This window comes from Nyctibius grandis, chromosome 3, assembly GCF_013368605.1.
Source record: "Nyctibius grandis isolate bNycGra1 chromosome 3, bNycGra1.pri, whole genome shotgun sequence".
NCBI classification, from domain to species: domain Eukaryota; kingdom Metazoa; phylum Chordata; class Aves; order Nyctibiiformes; family Nyctibiidae; genus Nyctibius; species Nyctibius grandis.
In genome coordinates this window covers 49,141,788-49,159,580 of record NC_090660.1, presented here as the reverse complement: position 1 = coordinate 49,159,580, position 17,793 = coordinate 49,141,788, and the positions used below count along the sequence as shown (strand labels likewise).

General features: G+C 36.3%; 1 protein-coding gene across 1 annotated transcript in view; it reads left to right on the top strand.

Annotated features, from left to right (window-relative positions):
* Positions 1 to 17,793, top strand: part of DOK6 (docking protein 6) — a 283,675-nt gene that overhangs the window by 13,834 nt on the left and 252,048 nt on the right. The gene's annotated exons all lie outside the window — the stretch shown is intronic.

Here is a 17,793-nt window from a genome sequence, read left to right as displayed (position 1 = left end):
TGTGAATTGCTGTTAATATTGCATTCTGGTTATCCTGACAGATGCAGTGAATGACATTTTCTAACATTCAGACCTAAATGTGTATTCTCTTGCTGAAGGAAATCTGACTTTCATAATATGGTTTCTTGTAGGCCTGCCTCTTTATCTGCATTTAAATAAAAAAGGTGCTGAAGATATGCGGCATTTTGGAAGACCACAGCTTATAATTGTTCATGATTTCTAGTGCTGCAGTGCAAATTAATCATTGTCAAACTGTGCTGGGGAGAATAGAAATGCCTAACAATGTTGTGGTCCTTGCCTGAAAGAACTTATACTCTAACATCTGAAATGTTAAAGCTATCCTTCAAAGTCTCATGTTCTTTTTTTCACTGCAAGATTTCTCTCCATCTAAATTTGTCATCTGTTTCTGCCTATCATGTCTATGCAAATGGATTTCTAAAGCTTGATTGTAACAGTTCCCTTCTCCCCCAAACTGATGAAGAAACAGTCACCAATGTGAATAAAGTCCCCATCAGAGCACTTGTATTATACAGTTTTCTTGGGATCAGGGAAGGCACTGATAGGGGATGACAGTATAGAGGTGAAAACCAGTTTGGTTTAGATGGTTCAAAACTGAACCCAATAAAAGAAGTGCTGTTTGTGTAGCAATGGGTATAACAATGCGTAGGTTGCACTTCAGTTATAGAGACAGTAGTCACTTTGGGATAGAAGTGAAAGCTCCCAAATGAAAAATTCACAGCCTTCTGGGAGGTTTGTTTTGTTTTTTAAAGCAGAGGTGTGTGTCACTGTAAAACAACTATATCTGCTTTAATGTGGCCAGAGAAGAGGCACTTAACTGTTCCACTGCAAAAAGAATGAGTTAATAAACCCGGCGCACAATCTGTCTCTGCTGCAGCTCTTGGCAGACAACAGCCCTGATTGGTGGAAGCTATTGAGGCCTTAATTGCTGATTTTGCAGTACTGCTGTGTTTACTGCTAAGGTTTAACGCAAGCTAAAATTTGTTAACTAGAGAGAAACAGTCACACTTGTGCGAAGAGTGTGAGGACAAACAACAGGCTTTTCTGTAGCGCCAAATGATGATGAAGTATTTCAACACGTGACATCGTTAGATTTTTCCCTTTCAGGCTAATTAAATGCCTGCCTTTGAGCAGAAGAGCAGGAAAAACATTTCTGAGTTACATGTTAAATAGCCAGTACTGAAATAAGCCTATAGTTGAAGTGATAACTGGATGTTTGCCTCACTGATTCATGACTCTTAAATATAATTTTTTTTTCTTCCCGGAGAAGGACAGATGCAACTATTAGATTTGCATCAGGAGATTTGGTATCGAGTGTATAAAAGAAGAAATGCCAATAGTGCCCACCATCTGAAGATTATCTACAGCAGTAGATGTAGTAGTAGTCCTTCCTAATATGCAAATTTATGCCCAATATCAAAATTTACTCATTAAGCTGTCATTTCATTCAAGTTTCTGAATATGACAAAAGCTTTGCTGTCTGCCAAATGAATGGAGGACTGTTGTATTTAAATGTTAAAAAGTTTAGTTCTTGAACTGAGATATCACATGTTAATTTTTAATGCAGTATTATTGCAGTATAATACATTAGACTTTTAAGCTACTAACCTGCTGTTTCATTTCTGAACTATAAGTTAAAATCATTGTTATTTGTATTTGAGTTTATATAGTAGTAATAAAAATACCAAAGTCATGTTTTATATGGCTGTTTATGTCCCAAATGCTAAAAGGAAAAATAAATGGAAATGTGTTTTGTACTTAACATTCTGGAAGTGCCAGTTTTCTGTGTCTTAGCATGTTTTACATATATTGGATGCATAGCTTAGAGCAGAGGGAAATGTAAGATATTAGCTGAGTGAAAAGCAGATGCTACTGCTACTCCAAATGAGTTTTTGTCTTCATGTTTGAAAAATATGTGACTATGTTTGAAGAGGTTTTGTGCTTGCATATGATTAAATCTATTTCATTTTGTTACTGAATTGTATCTTGAGTATATTCTGTAAGCCATATATGTCATCTCACATAGTTCATAAAATATATATTAATCTACATAACCGAATGTGTATAGAAGAGCAGATAGTTGAAGTACCTTAGAACAGTGCTTTAATCCAATATTTATTAATGCTCAGAAGATGAGAAACAGGGCATGTTGATCAAGTGTACTAAGAAAACTAATGCTAATTAGTATTATATGAAGTTTCTCTGCAGTTTAAATGGAAATTGCACCAAGCATACATTAATTAAAAATAATAGGTATTTCTATTTCAATTAATAGTCTGCTTTGACTGTAAATTTTCTCTACCCCTTAGACCAATTTTGGATCAAGCAATATTCAGTTAAGTAAGTTGTAACTTCATAGGGGTCTACGACAGTGTAAAATATTAAAGGTTGTATTACATAGTGGTTTAGATATACAACAGGACAGCTTTTTTAAATACAGACAAATGGTTAGGTTTGAGTTTCTTCAGGGCTCTGCAGCCTTTGTAGTAGTCCATAATGTTGGGTAGATCTAGACTTGAAAGGCTGACAAACAAACCAAGAATTTCATCAGTGAGCTCATGGTTAAACAAAACTCATCTACATACATGAGAGCTGCACTCTAAGTCACGAATGGCTGTTATGTCTCTCTGCTTTTAAAAATCTTGGAGGTTTGCAAGCTCAGCTCACATGAATGACTTTCTTGCCAGACTGTTTGGCAAACTTGTGTGGTTATCCACAGAATGGGTAGCACTTTTATCTTCAAGCAATCTGATTCAGAATGTGTTACCTGCTATTGTTCTGTTACCCACAGATGCTGCAAAATGTACCTAAATGCTGTTGATTTTACTAAACTTTGAACAGCAGGATATTTCCCAGAAGTGTTATGGAAAATGCAAAATAATTTGCAGTACCACAGGTCCATGATCTCTTTAACTCTTGAGCTGTATGCTTCGTTATGGGGTTAAAAAAATGAGAAAGAAAAAAAAAAGTTACTTACTTTCCTTCCTGTTGCCCAGAATCAGTTACCAAAATGTATCTATCATCTGCTCTGTTAAGACAGGAAAGGGTCTTTGTGAAATAGTAGTGACGGCGAGATCATTAACTCTTTCCATTGCCTTTTCCTTTCACTTCACTGCAGTGTGAAACAGAAAATATGAAACAATAAGTTTTTAATAAAACAAACTGGAAAATAACTACTATGTGCTTGACCTAGGTAACACTGTTGTAGAAACTCTAAAGTTAGTTTCTTTCACTCTTCCTAACCATTTAATCTGGATGTGCACGTTCACAGTATTACGCTATAGTTCTATGTTTAATATTCTATCAGTAATTTTAAAATCACATGTCATTGCATGAACTTTATGAAGTAAATCATGTATATGGTGACTCTGGTGTATAGTGCTTTACTTTTAATGGTCATGTATGTTTACGTTTCATCTATTCCAATTCTTCTTTTCTTTGAGACCTTCTTCCTCTTGTATTTTAAGTAGTGATACAGAATTAAGATGTGGAGAATAAGGTTTTAGGGCCAGGTTGGATGAGGCTTTGAGCAACCTGGTCTAGAGGAAAGGTGTCCCTGCCTCTGGCAGGGGGGTTGGAACTAGATTATCTTTAAAGTCCCTTCCAACCTAAACCATTCTATGATTCTATGATTCTATATTATTTATTTTTATCTTCCCATAGTGTATATTAGCTTACAGTAGTAGTTCATAAAAAAAGCCCGAGATATATAATATTTCCAATATTTTGTGTTACTAGCAAATCAAACTTCTGAAATATGAAATTTGTATTTTAACATGCATTAAAAATGATGGAATAATGCATATTATTATTTGCTCATTATTATATTATTTTATCTTTAAAAAAGAGCAGGACGGTGTCAAAATCAAAACATCTAATCTTACAAGAGACAGAAAACACTTACTAAAGCTTGAAGCACCAATCAGAAAGTAGTAAATGTGCTAGACCAGAATATCTCTTGTTTTACCTGAAGCCTTGTGATGTTGTAATCTTTGCCAATCGTAAGAGAGTATGAAAAAAAGTCTTTTGGGTGCAAGACCTACTCTGTCTAAATAAATAACTCTGAAGATTTAAAAGAACCAAGGTATTAGTCTACAATTCAGTCTGTTATGCTTCAGCTGTCCAGAACTTGTATTCGGTTTACCAGGAATTAACAAATTTAAAACTGAAAATTACCTTTTTCAGTAATGATATGCTCTTTATATATTTGCTTTTTGCCTAATCTGAAATCAATGGTGAAAGAAATAATTCGCTATTATTCCTTTCTTCTCTTTAATCAGTAGATGACTCTACCAAGCCTGGTCATGGTGGCTGTGTTTGATTGAGGGCATTTGGGTGATTTGAGTAGGTAGTTAAGATGTTTGCAGATGAAGGAGGCTCTTCATAGCTTATTACTGTTTTATTCTTTTTCCATTTAAATTAGGCAGAAAGGGCATGGATAATGCACCCCATGTAGATATTCAGGTACTAATTTTACTTAAGTGTTGCACTTGTGTGATTGACTAAGTCATGTCCTGGGTCAGCTCATACTCACTTATTTTGAATATGCTCACAGCAAAATACCTTGGACCAAAAAGAATAATTTCCTGCTTTAAAAAGCAATAAGTTAAACAGTATAATCTGACTATAATAACAATAAAAAATAACATTTAGGGGAAAAAAATATTTTCATGCCTTTTCCAGTTGATGCCTCAATTCTTTTTAAAATTTTCCTTTGAGTGCTTGTCCAATGTATTCTCCATTATTTGTTTCTGGCGTTTGTTAAAGGCAAACAGAATCAATGATAACTTATATTCATTTCTATCATATACTGTTTTAGGGAAGACATCTGATGTGAGTTAAGCAAATAGAACTCCTACTACCCTGAGAGAATTCCCCCAAATTTTCTGTGGATGAAGGCAAGCAATCCAAGAAACAAAAATTAAAAAAAAAAAAGAAAAAAAGGAAAATAAAAGAAAAGAGAGTGCTAAAATGAAGAAACAATTTGTCTCCATAGTTGCATTTTCCTCTTACAACTCTGATGCATCATAAATGCAGCGAGCACGACTATTAACTTGATTCACTCTCTTTCACAATACATTGTCACTGCTCTGGAGAGACATTTGAGACAGTGCTGGACAAGCAGAAAAGAGACGTGGTGAAACAGAAATAAACAGGATGAGCAAATGAAGGAGACTTTAGAAAGTCTATTTAATATACGGCAAACATCTTCTAAATGAGAAATAAAGGAATATAACTTCTGTAGCTAAAATTGCAGCTCATAGTTTCTAGCATTGCTACACTTGATAATAAGAGTTTCTACCCACAGTAGTCTTGTGTACCAGCATTATTACTGCAGGATGAAAGGTCCTATCTGATTTCTTATTGTGAGGCTGTTTAATTGCACATTAATGTCATGTACAAATGTGATAGTAGATGAGCTGTGCACACATGTTGCAATACAGTGGTTTAAATTTTAAATCTTTGGCTAGATCTGCCTTTTAAATTTACTTTCTTGCAGCTGCAGTGGTTAATAATGTATTATCGCTGTGACTGGAAAAAGCTGAACTGTGAAATTTCAGGCACTCGACTGATTACATTTGAAAACATTGCTAAATGCATGATGTCAGTTCTTGTTTTCAAAGAAGATAAAGCAAGCCTGGGATCATCCATTTCAGTGATGCTAATCATATGTGGCCAGGATAAATATAAAAGGGAAAGAGTAGGGAAGATATGTTCATGTTTTAGTTTCAGGTTTTGGTTGGCCCTTTACTACCTACAATAAGGCAATTCAACACCCATCTGTGGTGAATAATAGAAAATAAACAGCTACATTTTGTGTTCTACTCTCTCAGACTCTCTGAACCTTTTCCTGTCTTATGCATTTGCGGCCAGTGCTGTTGAGTCAGTGGCTTATTTCAACTCAAGTAACCAAACCTCTGAAAAATTACTTTCCTGCTTTTGTTTGCCCCACAAAAGCAGCTTCTGTCAACATAATATCCTTTTATTTTACCTCTGTTCTTCACCCTTTTCTTTGGTGGAAATCTACCCTTGTGTCTGCAAGGGTTTAATTTTTGTCCAAGGTCACAGGACTCTGGACTTACCAAGCCTTAAAGGCAGCTGGGAAAATTACAGTTGGCAGCATTACCATCTTCCCTGGAGCTCAGTGAATGCCAGCACACTGTTCAAGCTTTACTCTTGGCTGATATCTTCTCTACTGGAGACCTGGAAAACTGTGGACAATTAAGATCATGCTTCTTTTGGTTCATCTCCACAAACAGCCACTGTACTAGCTCTTTGTCAGTGTTGTAAACTTAATTTTCCCTAGTAGAAGAACAAGTTGAGGGGATACACAAATCACAACTGATATTGCTTAGGACACCTTTTATTCATTAAGCTATTATTATTAAGTAACTCAAACCATTATTATGAATAGCAGATAACAATTCACACAAAATATTTACTTATTTGCTCACACAGTTTACTTACATGCTTGCTTATAGTTACTTTGCAGGAGGAGTGGTGGGAAGCCAGTATGGCTGTCTACCCAGAAGCAGAGGGCTATGCTGGCATGGCAAGAGCTTCTAGGTAGGTGTTGAGGAAAAACTTCAGGGGGCCCTTTCTCTCATCAGATCTGCAAATGATGCTGTAGTCTTTGTCTGCATGTATCTGGCACTCCTTCTTGGATAGGATCCAAGTTGTACAATCTTTTATTGATGTTTGTGTGTGCCCATGGCCTTGTCCTCCTGACAGGCATTTGGTGTTGCGAGTGTGTCAGCTCTTGCAGTCGTAACAGGACGGTTGGATCCAGAGCTTATCAGTCCTCGGGAAACTTTCATGACCTGCTTTCTCAGCAGCGTTACAGGTCAAATATGTTTCCTCCCTTTGGCCGGTTTTCTGGTAACTAGTTTCTCCCTTCAAAGCTATGGGCCCTTGATGGCACCCAGGAAGTCACATGGGTTGATTTGCTGCTATGTGATTCTGGTCTCCATCACTGATAAGAATAATCTTTTTCAATCTCTGTGTTCTTATTTCAGTCCCTGCTACATTTCTTTCTGTCACTTTTCTGCCTACCTTTTTAGTAATAATCATTAGTATTAGATTAAAACTGAATAAGGAGCTTCCAGCAAGGAGGACTGATGCTAAGCTAAGTGCAGAGTGAGAAGAGAACCCATGCAGAACAAAAAAAATGCCAAGGTCTTTATTTATAGGTGCAGAAACATGTGATGAGAGTAAAATTTTTATTTATGGAATTCAGAATCAGTGACTGTTCATTGAATACCTCACTGTGTCCTCTCTTGAAGCTAATGTGGCTGCTCAGCAAAATTCATTATGTTTGTCTTAATTTGGTTTTGACTGTGTGTTTATGCAATGATTCTACACTGATGAGAAAGCGAGCAGGAGGTTGACTGAACACAACATTAAAAGCCCAGCCTGTGTAAGCTTGAGAAGGTTTATAAGTGCAGACTTACTCAAAACGTACAGCAGTTTACACACAAGTTCAAACACTGTGTAAGTCTGTTTATCTGTGTAGTCCTCTCTCTTAAATGAACTTGCTAGACAGATTTCATGATCTTAATTTAAGATGAATTAGCTGAGTATTTCTCTTTATTGATAACAATTGCTGGGCAGGTTGTTGCCTAACTGAACATGCATTTACACTTGTGAATGTAAAAGCACTTTTATCCTTTTACTGTAAAGTCTGTGGCTTTTCATATCTGAATGAAATGCTGGTTTATTAAATGAATACTTCTTTCAATTGTCTGTTATAATTTATTTTCTAACTAAAGTTTAAATAATTGTAGTAATTAAAGGACGATGTTTGCCGTTGAGAACATCTCAATGTTGTAACTGGGTTAAACAAAAATAATAATTTCTTGTTTCAAAAGAAAAAGTACCTATGGGAATAGTGGAGTCTCACTAGAAAGTGACCTAAACAGTCATGCCTGATGTTTCAGGTAAAATATTTTTGCCTAAACTGTCAAGTTACTTACTATAATAGCTGTGCATCTATATCATGAGAGAGAGGAGAGAGGAACAGGAATAAAGGAATATATTTAATTTCACCAAAATTACTTTAGACAAATTGTCGAATGCAATTTAATTGATATGAAAAATTCTCTAAGATGTGTCTCTGCAACTCTACTTAGGAGGCCGCACATGGTGAGGAGTTCACCTATCTAAAGAATTTCTGAATTGTCAGTCACTGCAATAACAGTGTGTCATACTGATTTCAAATTGTTATAGTATGTACAGAAGCTTCCTCCATGCATATTTCTGCAGTTTTTCTCAAGACTTCTATAGAGAAATCACCTCCGGAATGATAGAATATATTGGTGGCTTAGAGTCAGATCCCAATAAAAAAAGGAAGATCTTGATTTCACTCTCAGGGATTTAAGCCATTTTTATCTTATGTAGGTATCCTAGACTGATACAGTATTTCAGAATGACAACAGTGACTGGTCATTCCAGTACGACGGTCATACTCATTCAGTGGGGGTTAGATGCCTGAAGTGCTTTAGTCATGTGGGATTTTCCTTTGTTATGCCATTCGATCTTTAATCTTTCTATCAGAAATGGTAATGTGTGGTTATCTTCTCACAGAGAACTGAACCTAAAATTTCGAGAAATCGAATTATGTGGGTTTAAGACTGACTATCTAAAGTATGTTAATTTGTGTGATGCACTTTTACTCTTGAATTCAATGTTTTCTTGCTTTTACTTGAGGATCATTGAGTCCTCAAGCATTTCCTGGCTTTTAGATAAAAAGCTTCACCATTTTGTGTCTGATAGGCCTTTGAACAATGTATTTCCTGTAGTGGCATGCCACACTCTTACATTATCAATGCTTTTAATTCTTAGAAGTCCTCCTGAAATCTATATGCAAGGTTTTGTGGGTATTTTCCCTGAAGCTTATGAATTATTCAGGACAATTTTATGTTGAGTTCTAGTTTCATATACTATTTCAGTATCCTTTTCATATCAACACCTCAGTCTAACACACAATGAAATGAAAGGAGAGCTGGGCTGACTTCAGTGTATACATATCTGAGTGCATGGGTAACAAAGCACTGAGAGGAGAAATGTATCTTTCATTTTACATATGATCTAATATAAGGTTGACTCTCCATGTAGAATTATTCCAGACCACTATTAGTGGTTCTGCAGAAACCATACAGGAAGGGATAGAGGTTGTTCTTCTTATATAATGGATTTGGTGGCCACAGGGCTGCACAAAGAGTAATTTTGCATGGGATAACTGAAAGTCTCCCTGGTTTGAGGGTGATCAGCTATCGCTTCTTCTCAAATCCTGACAGACATTTAAAGGTCTTAAAGCAGAGGCATTCAAAGACCACTTGCACGAACTGTTATACTAGAAAATAGTTTACATTGTGGTTGTGTGTGTTATGTGTAACCAGTGTAGCTAAGGGACAAGTCATGCAGTAAATAAACTATATGTGTGTCTATATATTGAAAGCTTTGAGCACTAGCAGGTCAGCCAAGTAGAATGGCAGTCGGATGGGATGGGTGCTGCTATCCTTTTGTGTGATGTTTCAGCAGTCCAGGGGGGAAAAGACCAGTTACTGGGAAGCATTTTGGCTGTGCATTTGTTAATACGCCATCTCTGTCATAAAGTTGTTGTGTGCATCTCTTTGTATTCCTGTGTATCTATGGGACTGCACAGGAATAACGCTCGTTATCCTCATGGCACCATGCTGTGAATTGGACAAGGAGGTCTGTGCTGAGGGTGCTGTTCGATGCTGAATGTAAAGATGTGTTTGCCTGCCAGGCATAATTGTTAAGCATGCACAATATGTCATCTGTTTCAAACAGCTGGCAATCCTTTATACTGCTTTCAACAAGGGTGAGGGAGCCTAGACATGCAATGGTATTAAGACTTAATGTTCTTTTGGGTTAAATCTGGTGTTCTTCAGGTTTTTCAAGAGGTTCTAACCCAAATCTTTAAATCTATAGGCTGTGTTTGCATAAGATCTTTTAACATCTATCTTTCAGTAAAATGCACAGCTGTATGAAACAAGTCTTCAAGTGTTATTTGAACTCTTCTCCTCCCCCCACACACATAAAAAAAATGCCCTACCATTTCTTTTGATCTTTTTGAGAAACCAATTTGTATAATATAAATTGGTTTCATTTTGTGATGTTTTGTTTCTATTCAATAAAAAGATTAAAATAATTTAGCACCCATTTTTATCTTGGTTTGCATTCATAGGGCTGCTTTAATCAACCTGACTATAGAAAGGCTCCATTGTGTTAAGCTTATCCCTAGCTGCAGGTGAAATAATTCTGGATTAATGTCATCAAGGTGTGCTTTGAAGGTAGAAGGGTAGGTCTAACATTGATAGCAACCATATTAATAGCTGAACATGTGATTTTTATTACAAAAATGAGAGTAATTTTCATTTGGTGATGCATTCACATGAGAGTGACCCCTTTTTTAGTATGGATAGAGCGTCTTGAGAAGAATAAGGATGCTGACGGAAGAATAGGAATCAAGCTGGCACTTTACACTAGAGATTCAATTTAATATAGCACTATGTAATATAAAATTAGTTGCCTTAATACTAATATAACAATTTGTTATTTTAAAGGGAACCTTTTTATGAGAGTGCTCTAGAACTTCCATGGCAAGTCTGAATTACTTACGGTTTTCTTCCTTTTATCCTGACTTCTCAATGATTCTTTAACTTGTTTCCCACTTTCTTCACCAGAAGTATGTATTATTCATCTCCATTTTCCTTATTAATTACTGCAGGAATTACCCTAAAGCTTGTGTTGTGCATTTTATGCCTTGCTCACCATGTCTAAAATCACCTGAGTTCATTTTCTGATTTTTCATTGGTAAAATACAGACGATGTTAGCTAAACAAGACAGAACTTGCCTTTTCTCTTTAACAAGACTAGGATTAGTCAGTAGCTGTAGTAACAGTATGAAATCTCCTATCAAAAATCGTGAGTTTTGAGTGCTTGGCTCACTTAAACCCTCACCAGATCTTTAAGTAGAGGTATAAATTTGCAGGCCTAACCTTAAGCACATAAAATTGGACAGTCAATAAACATACTAATAGGGCAATCTCAATCCCTTTTAATGAACAGATGTATATGCTAATTAATAATATAATATGTTGGTTGTTTTTTAATTATGAAATGAAATTCTTTCATTCATGACTTCCAAAGCATCTGGTCTACCAGTCACGTTTGGGAATGTATATCTTCTCCTAGTCTATAGAGCTTTTGTAACTACAAATCATTTTCTGTAGCTGTTCATACTGACAAAAAATGCAATTAAAATTTATCCTCCTGGGGACAAAAATCTTCTTAGGGGATTATGCCACTTATGTCGTAGTTAGATGAGTATTTTGGGCCTGTTTAATGGTTTATACTAGTAATGATTAAGACAATACAATTTCAGGTGGACTAAATACTCAGTGTTTATACATTGTCACATTATAAATGTGTTCTTCCCTTCAGAAAACATAATCGAGGCTCTTTACAAAACTTCGGTCTTAAATTAGACTTTTCTATAGTATATACAAATCCAGCTATGTATATGATGGTAAAAGTGTTGATTTACATCATTATGACTCTAATTAATGTATAATTTAATATTACTGATTATTTTAGACATAAACCCAAAGCAGAATTCCAGTTTTAAACTCCTCAAGCTTAGTAATGGCTCATCATTTGCAATTTGTACTTGTTCTAGACCATAGATACGTTATTCAATAAAACAATCTTTTCTATATCATTTGCTTCATAGTTGGAGTGTAACTGAGGAATAGTGACAGAAATCATATGTTTGGGGAAGGCAAAGAGAATACAAGAAGATGGTATCTTATAGCAACAAAATATTTAATAGTAGTATTGATGAAAAGTTTCAAATGCGAGTTCATAGTAGGCCACAAAGTTCACAGCTGAAATATTAAGCTTATGTTAAGGACTTTTCTCCTTACTGTTTAGGAGCTAGAGTGAATAAACTGCAAGACACTGAATGTAAAGACGGAAAACGTGATTTACCTAAGGGCAGAGAATGCTGGTATTAATTTTCTTATGAAAAGTTATCTGTAAAATCAGAAAAATATTTTTTTGACATTGTGCCTGGGAATGTATAGTCTGTGCTTCAGTTTCTGGTGAATTCTTTACGGCCGGATTATAACCTCACTTTTGTATCTGTTAGTGTAGCAGCACATTGTGGGATATTTAACCAGAGCCTGACTTTTTTTTATTGTTCCATATGTCTTTCAAGGTAGCATAAACATGGCAGCTCTCTGGTTTGGGAAAAAAAAAAGACAATACAAAAGTAAGATTTCTATTACATAATAAGATAAAAAGGAAATTATTTTTACAGAAATATAAAGTTGATTTTTCTCTCTACAATTAATTGCAACAGATCAGAGAGAGTAAAAATTAAAGCTGGGAATAAAAGTGCCAGTTTAACGTCTAGGCACACACTTCAGACAACTCCATCATTTTGAATAACATGACAAATATAATTACCTTATTTGCAGTCTTTGTATTAGTGGAAGGAGCTTAAGTCAGATATTTTTGTTCTGCCTTTAAATATAAGGACCCATTTTATACTGTATGCTTTAAAAAGTTACAAAATCTTGCAAATGATTAATTAGAGTCAGAAGAAACCAACTAACAAATATTTCTTGCAAGCCTCTTAACATTTATTCAGCACTGATAACTGATTTCTGTGATGATATGAGTACTCTACCTCACATTAATGTTTCCACATAAAACACAGTTGTCAGAAAACCAAGACTCTTGTTTTGAATAGAAATGGCAATTAAACACAGTCCTAGCACATGAAGTTTCCCATTGTTCTGAATTAGAATGAAAATTATGTAATTTCTTTTTTTGTAAGTGTATGCTTAATTTTCCTGTTTATCAGACGGATATCTGTAAAAGTAAAAACATGGATGGACTGATTTTGAGAGGAAAATACATCAGAATTGGAGAATATAAGCAATACAGACAAACACTTGAGTAATTCTGCAGGTTTTGATTATGTAAGTCCACTTGTATGTGCCAGGGAACCATGTTATTCAACAAATACTCTTTCTATTCAGACTACTTTTTAGATAGCTACCTGAAATTCATAAAGTAAGGAAGAAAATTTATGAAATATTAAGAGATCATCATGAGAGTTGAAATATACTGCTGTAAGGTTCACTGCATATAAAAATTATATCGGTTTCTTCTGGCTTTGAAACCTTTTATGATATTTCTTGAGGGCCTCACAACATTAATTTTAAATCAAAAAATTATTCAAAAAATAAGTAGAATAGCATGTCTTTGCAAATGACAAAATGAACTGTTAAAACAAAAAAGAGATGGAGCCATAAAAAAACCCACAAGTCCAGTTAAATGCCCTGGTGTAGTTAATAATGTTTATCGATGTACTACTGTCAGAATTTAAGATTCTTCTTCATTTCAACCCCAGATTTCCTTTGCAGAAGAAATTATAAAATGCCATGCCAGCTCAGTGTTAATAATTATTTCCCATTCTTAATGATCAATGAAAAGTGCTTACACAGAAGTCTTTGAAGACCAGATACTGTAATGTTTTCCATTCCTTTTCACTCTGTCATTTCTGTTCCTTCAGAAGTGTCTCTCGAGCAAATCGCTGGGGAAAAGATGTGGCATAATAACAATGGGCAAAGTGATGTTTGTGTATGTGTGTGTGTGAGTGCCTGTGAGGAGCACAAAACTGATGGGCTTGTGAATCAGAGGGGTGAGAGTAAGAGAAACTGAAATTTTTCAGAAGCACAGCTTGCCCTTTCATTATGATTCACAGTTATAAGGGTAATCTCTTCTTTCAGTTGGTGGAGGACTTAAATGGTATTTCCTATTTTGTGGACTAGTCTTTATGTGACCTTTAGCTATCATCATGTTCTTGAGAGAGATACCATCATTGCTTCTGTTCTAGCATCACTGTGTCAGAGATGAATCGCAGCATTCCTTATCCTTCCTTTGCACTGATAAGTACAAAGATCATTCATTTCTGATCTTCACTTAACTCAGGACTGTAAAACTGGGCAGAGAAACAGCAAGCTGTCATCATTAGGAAAAAAGCAGGTTGACAGGTAAAAACTGCTCTTTCTAATTTGGAAGTTAGGTGGAATTGTCCCTTAAGTGGGGTTAAAGAGATCACATACCCCTTGGGTGAAGGTTACACACGCAATTTCAAACACAAAAAGATCCTAAGTCCCCAGAAATCAGTGATTTATAAATTTTTTTTCTGCCTTAATGGGCCTTTTCTTGTGTCATAATGTCACATCTTGAAAAATTTGATCTATTTTTTAAACAGTGTCAGTAACTATATAACCCTTCCTTCCTCTTTTAACATAATGCATCAGGCAGATTTCAACAGGGAATATATCTTGCTTTAAATCATAAAATAGTTTATTAGTTTGCTTTATAGAAGCCTTATTCTGATATCTGTGTAGAATAGATCCTACAGTTGCTTACTTCCTAAGTAGCTGGTAGCTGTGAAACCACTTATGTGAAATGCTGCATAATAGCACAATCTGGCCCTAAATCTCGGTGTATACTGCTGGTGGTATTTTTGAGGCTGTTATTGTCATCGTAACTGCATCGCTTATTTCATTGAGCAGCACAGCAAATGGTGTGATGGCATATGCAAACAATTTACACAGAGGTCATACAGTAGTTTGGGTTTGGATGCTGTATCATCATAAATAGCATTTTTTTGCTACTGACATTTTGTTATAAGCCTTTGGATATGTAACTGTGAGGGACACTTAACTGAGCTTCTAGAGTACCTTCTTTTCAAGAACATTTTGATTAAATTAGTGCCCATTTTATTACTCGTTGCTTATGCCAAAGATATCTTTAAAAGTGTTTATAATTAAATTATCTTAAATGATGGAATGCCTTTCCTCCTCACGGTTTTGTTCAGAATCACAGAATGTTAGGGATTGGAAGGGACCTCGAAAGATCATCTAGTCCAATCCCCCTGCCGGAGCAGAATTACCTAGATCACGTCACACAGGAATGCGTATGATATATGGTTGTCCAGAAGTATGCTGAACAGATCTGAATATTCAATTCTCTGTTCTTCTCAATGAGCTCCCTGCACTTAGTTGCAGTATGTAAATTACCTAAGTCAGGAACTCAAGCTAATTTGGAAATCTGCAATTAAAAGTAAGAGACAGGTGCCTCTAAGGTGCAACTCATCCCAGATCCCACAGAGATGTGGGTCACAGTTCTGAGATGCTCCTCGTTGGACTCGATGATCTTAGAGGTCTTTTCCAACCTAAATGATTCTGATTCTGCACATATTGCATAGGGAGTCCCGGGTGGAAGTCAGGGATGCAGAATATAATATTGAATGATCATGAAATCCTAGATGGAATATTGTTAATAAGACTGTGAGACAGAAAATAAACATAACAGAAAAAGAAAAAGGATTGTTCAAAACTTCTGCTTTTTAGAACTTTGTGCTGCTCTAAGTCAGATAAGAGTATGATGCTTGGATGAGTGTTTCCTTACTTCTCTTCTGGTTGTTTTTTGAGATAGTAATAATGAAAGATTGTTCATTCCCTACATCAACAGGAATTCTCATGGTTTCACCAAGGAGAAAATTTGCTAAGAACAATACCCTTTGAATCACTTAAGGTTAATTACCCTTTTTTTTTTGTATTCTCTTTTTGAGACTTTTTCCCACTGGTGTCAGTGTTCATCTTATATTTAATCTGTAGGCACCATTATATGCAGGCTTTTACATGACTAAAAGGACTTTTTGTATAAAAGGACTAAAGGACTTTTTACGGTAAATTCAGTAGTGGTTTAAGGTCCTGCACATGGGTCAAGGCAATCCCAAGCACAAATACAGGCTGAGCAGAGAATGGATTGAGAGCAGCCCTGAGGAGAAGGACTTGGGTGTGATTGATGAGAAGCTCAACATGAGCAGGCAATGTGCGCTTGCAGCTCAGAAGGCCAACCGTATCCTGGGCTGAATCAAAAGAAGCGTGGCCAGCAGGTCAAGGGAGGTAATTCTGCCCCTCTACTCCGCTGTCGTGAGACCCCACCTGGAGTACTGCATCCAGTTCTGGGGGCCCCAACATAAGAAGCATATGGAGCTGTTGGAATTGAGTCCAGAGGAGGGCCATGAAGATGATCAGAGGGCTGGAGCACCTCTGCTATGAAGACAGGCTAAGAGAGTTGGGACTGTTCAGCCTGGAGAAGAGAAAGCTCAAGGGAGACCTTCTAGCAGCCTTCCAGTACCTGAAGGGGGCCTACAGGAAAGCTGGAGAGGGGCTTTTTACAAGGGCGTGTAGTGACAGGATGAGGGGGAATGGTCTTAAACTGAGAGAGGGTAGTTTTAGATTAGATACTAGGAAGAAATTCTTGACTGTGAGGGTGGTGAGACACTGGAAGAGGTTGCCCATAGAAGTTGTGGATGCCCCCTCCCTGGCAGTGTTTAAGGCCAGATTGGATGAGGCTTTGAGCAAGGTGGTCTAGAGGAAAGGTGTCCCTGCCTGTGGCAGGGGGGTTGCAACTAGATGATCTTTAAGGTCCCTACCAACGCAAACCATTCTATGATTAAGATATATATTTCTTGTGAAATTTTGTACATAAATCAGTATTGAAACTGCCCTTCTGTCTACAGGATTTTAAACTAAAAATAAAGTTTATCAGAAAGACAATAATAATAATAAAAGAATGTTGTCATTTCACCACTCAGTTAGTGATGCCTGACCCTAAGCATATCACTGTTTGCTTATTAATCACAAAAATGTATTTACTTCAGTAGCAGAAAGCAGCAGAAATGACATACTGAAATATTAATTACTCACCTAGGAGACAGAAAACATATTGGAACTTCTTTTGCAAGCCATTTTGCACATTTTTTGGCACATGTATACTGACTATATTTTCCATATTATCACTTCATGAATCTTTTTTCTTGTCCCAGTTAATCTGTTCTTCCATTTTTTCCAAGACTCCAGAAGATTTATTAAATGGAGTTGAAATATGCTTTTACAAAAGCTAAACTTCTCTGAGGATTTAGGTTCTTCCTAGCTCCGTTTTTTGTGTGGTATTTGTATAAAGAATTTAGGGACTGACTCGGTCCAGTGGTGCTGCCTTGCTTATGCAACATATTCTCTACTAGAACACACCTGAGGGTGACAGTACTGGCATGTGAAAGGATTTAAGGCAGTAGGTCCAGTACTAAGAGAGAGATGCTCTCATTACAAATATTAACTGGTTCTGGGAAGGAGTGTAGTCGTTTATATCATACAAACAAGGCAGCAAATAATAAGACTCATTTTTCTTAAACATTTAAATTCAATTCAATTCAATTGAATTCGTAATGAAGGTAATTGTCGATGGCTGAGTGAAAGACCATTCCAATTCAGAATGCAAAGTCAGGATGAGAAGAAACTTAATCTATGAAGATTTAGTATCTCTTCTTCCTCTAGTTTTTCTCTTAGAATTAACCTGTGGAAGCTTCTTAGCCTGTGTCAGATACCAGCCAAACTACTGGTACAATCAAGATAGTGTCAAGTTTCTGATGTGTATAGTGTCTTTTGCTTTTTATTATTTTAGTTACTACTCTCCATGTCTTCTGTGCCTCTCAAGACAGCAGCATGGTATGAAAAGATAAAAAAATGAGGCTGAACATGTTACTAGCCATTCCTGGAGGTTCGTTCATCATTCTTTATCTGAACCACAGTTTGATCTGACCCATGGGCAGCCTGGAGAACTCTCACTCTGAGTCCAGCAGAGCATGTAGCTGCTTTG